Source organism: Bidens hawaiensis, unplaced genomic scaffold (assembly GCF_021521415.1).
Source record: "Bidens hawaiensis isolate Kalapana, Puna unplaced genomic scaffold, B.hawaiensis_p1.1 tig00044035_1, whole genome shotgun sequence".
NCBI lineage: Eukaryota > Viridiplantae > Streptophyta > Magnoliopsida > Asterales > Asteraceae > Bidens > Bidens hawaiensis.
In genome coordinates, this window is record NW_027505870.1 from 129,728 (window position 1) to 133,651 (window position 3,924).

At 38.5% G+C, this 3,924-nt stretch overlaps 1 pseudogene across 1 annotated transcript; it reads left to right on the forward strand.

Annotated features, from left to right (window-relative positions):
* The first annotated feature begins 786 nt into the window (after positions 1–786).
* Positions 787–2,514, forward strand: LOC143615728 (24-methylenesterol C-methyltransferase 2-like; annotated as a pseudogene). Its single transcript, XR_013150525.1, has 2 exons — positions 787–1,471; positions 1,978–2,514. The product of XR_013150525.1 is annotated as a 24-methylenesterol C-methyltransferase 2-like (transcript).
* The last annotated feature ends 1,410 nt before the right edge of the window (positions 2,515–3,924 follow it).

Consider the following 3,924-nt stretch of genomic DNA (forward strand, 5'->3'; position numbering starts at 1 on the left):
AATCGGAGTAAAAAATCAGGGGCCTTTTGCGTTGTCTTTATCGATTACAGCTTTGAAATTATTCAATGTATTTGGCACATTTACAAAATGTGGTCCGTTAACTATAAAACACAATCCAACCACATCTTTTTAGGTCAAGTACAACATTTAAATAATTTGCTTAATGGAATATCCAAGTTTAAGATATATTTAGTAACTTTCTTACAATTATGTGTTAGCACACAATCATGTAAGTAATAAGAAAATAATGCTTTATAATACAAATGCTACTATGCTAGATAGAAAATGCACACATGCAATAAAAAAGAAAAAAAAATGCATGAGTAGAAAGCGTAGGGCATTGAAAAGAGGGGAAAAGAAATAAAATAAATGAGTCATGACTAGTTGACACATTTTTGGGCCTAAATTTACAAATAATGCGGAGCTGCAAGGATTCGATCTTGTGTTCTCACGTTTATAGCGCTGAACTCTTAACACCAAACTACAACAAAGGCATGTTTATAAACTTGTAAATATAATATATATTATATATCTAATAATTTTTTTATAAGAATGAGGTCTTAAAAATTTATGGGCCTAAAGCCCTAGCTTTACTTACTAAGCCTATTGGGCCAGCCCTGCCGTTACTTACCCGAACCAATTCTTAACTTTTATTGACCATACCGAAACAGTTCTTAAAAATACCCGATTTATGTACATCTACACATCATTGGCATAAAACATAAAAATAAAAAAGATATGATAAAAACATAATAAGAAGCACACACTCACTCACACTTGCCACCCATGGATCTCCTGACTCTGTTGTTCACCGTCACCCTCCTGGCCGTCGGCCTGTACTGGTTCATCTTCCTCCTGGGCTCCGCCGAACAACAAGGCAAGCACTTCCTCCACCTCTCCGGCGGCTCCATCCAACGCGACAACGTCCAACAAACCTACAACCAGTACTGGTCCTTCTTCCGCCCCCACCCAAATCCAAACACCCGAAAACGTACCAGCCTTCGTCGACACCTTCTACAACCTCGTTACCGACATCTACGAGTGGGGGTGGGGCCAGTCCTTCCATTTCTCACCCCCAGTTCCCGGGAAAACCAACCTTCAGTCTACGCAACTCCACGAACAGATGGCCGTGGATTTGATCAATGTGAAGCCGGGTCAGAAGGTGTTGGACGCTGGTTGTGGTGTTGGAGGTCCGATGCGGGCGAGTGCTAAGCATTCCGGGTGTAAGGTTGTCGGGATTACGATTAATGAGTACCACGTCGGCCGCGCGAAGGCGCATAATATCAAGGCCGGGCTGGGGCACCTTTGTGAGGTGGTTTGTGGGAATTTTTTGGAGATACCGTTTGAAGACGAGAGCTTTGATGGGGCGTACTCGATTGAGGCGACGTGTCATGCGCCCAAGCTGGAAGAGGTTTATAGCGAGATTTACAGGGTTTTGAAGCCTGGAGCGATGTACGTCTCGTACGAATGGGTATGTGTGTGATCACAAGTGTTAATTGTGGTGTTCATAATTGTAATTAGAGCTTATAGAAACGTAGAAATAACTAGAGTAATTACACTACAAAAACCGCGGAGTAATGTTAGCTTAGCATGCTAAATTTATTTGTATTTGATTCTAACACGAGTCATATACTTAGCCCATATTTAGGGCTCTCAGTTCGGTCTTATTGTGTTTAACAAGTTAAAACCAACACACTTAACACAAGTATCAAACATGAATACAACTCGTTTAACTACTTTACATGTATGTTTACTAGACAGTTTTAAGTTTCTTGTACTAATAAATCCAATAAGTTGAAATGATTGAGTCTAGCCTACTCATTTCTGTTATTAAAAAAATCACATAGCGCATTTTTTTGTTTACCAGGTCTTATCGTGTTTTAGACAGGTGCCAAATTGACAACCACTACCCATATTTAAATAATAATAATAATAATAATACCTCTAATGGTTATGTCACTACATTGTGTTTAATAGGTAACCACGGAGTTATACCGTGGTGAGGATCCGGAACACATGGAGATCATCCAGGGGATCGAGAGGGGTGACGCGTTGCCAGGATTGAGGAGGTACTCCGACATTGCTGAAGTGGCGAAGAAGGTAGGGTTTGAAGTGGTTAAAGAGAAGGATCTGGCGAAGCCTCCGTCGAAACCGTGGTGGTCAAGTCAAGGTTGAAAATGGTGCAAATTGCGTATTGGAGGAACCACTTATTAGTGACAGTGCTTGAAACCCTAGGGGTTGCACCGAAAGGAACTGTTGATGTTCATGAAATGCTGTTCAAGACTGCTGATTATCTTACCAGAGGTGGAGAAAGCGGTATTTTTACCCCGATGCATATGATTCTCTGCAAAAAGCCCGAGAAGCCGCAAGAGTCTTGATCGGTTGAGGTTTATTTTTTATAATTGTTGCTGTTTGTGCTTACTTCTTTTATTTAATTCAGGCTGTTTTGTTTAATTTATTATCAGTATGATTTATATGTCTTATTAGGGGATGATTTGCTGTGTTTAATTTGATTACTGATTCTTCGATTTCCCAATGGTTGCCATTAGTTTACTTCTCTAATTCAAGTATTGCAGTTCTGTAAATTATGGTATTCTTTTTTATTTACTTTCTAGAAGTAAGTACTGTTAGAGCTTTAGTTGAGTTGGGTGACTGAATTTCATGAAATTATTCTCATAGATTTGTTGTTCTATACAAATTTGCACTGATTTTGCTCAATATCAAAGTTCTGCAATCATGAAATTCTTGATGTTTATTAAGCATATGAAAGATTCTTTTGAGTTTGAATGAAAGATTCTATCTTTTGAGTATGAACCTGAATATTTTATCTTTTGAGTTTGACCGAAATCATTCAATCAATCAATCAAGCCCTGTATATCCCACCGCATAGCACGCTATCGGTAGGGTCAGGGGAGGGTGGGATGTAGGCAAGTCTTTCCTCTATTCGTGAGAATAGAGAGGCTGCTTCCAGAGAGACCCCCGGCTCATAAAGCTACATACATGTAAACAGAGTAAACATACATTCCACAAGCAAAGACACTTAGCAATATATAGATAGCAAACTACCAAATAGCAAGGAATCTGTAACCTACTAAGAATAGGGCATAAGAAGCAAAAAACATCATCAAACAAAATATATAATAAACAACAAGGAGCCTGGCTAGCCAACTATACCCTAAATACACAGCTAAGCTAACTATCTTTTGAGTTTCACTTGCTATCTATCTTTTGAGTTTCACCTCGAAGACTTCTAGCTTTTGAGTTTGACCCCGAAGATTCTAGCTTTTGAATTTGACCCGAAAGATTCTGTCTTTTGAGTATGAAACAAAAGATTCTATGCTTTTATATGCACTGAAAGATTAAGAGCATTTAAACTAAGTACTAACTGAGTGAACGTATAAGCAGCTCAGGACCTGTTTGGCCCCATTAAGAGCATTTAAACTAAGTACTAACTGAGTGAAAGAATCTCAGCGAGTGATTTTGTGGAACCGAGCAAGTGAATGGAATTGTATTTGGTTTTATTCATTTTGATTCTATATTTTGGACATGATAAACACATTCTGCTGATCTTGTTAGGCTGGCATTATAGCAGCTGTAAGACCAAAATGCCAGCAGCATGTTTGGAAAAAAGATAGGATTCCCACTTTTGAGTGTAAATTATTAAGGTGGAGGAGATAGTCACGTGAGAGTTGAGCTTGTCATGTGATGGTTTTGAGTATATTAATAGTTGATCTGAAAATTGAAACCTCACATGACAAGGATTCGGATCCATAGTTGAGTTTCTCAGAGGTTAACTAACTAATCTGTTTTGGTCTTTATATAAAGCAGTTTGTTTCATCAAAGTTTTTTCCTTCGCTTCGTTTACTTCACATGGTGTGTTCGTTTCACAGAATTCGTGAGAATTCAAAGAAATTGGAATTAAAA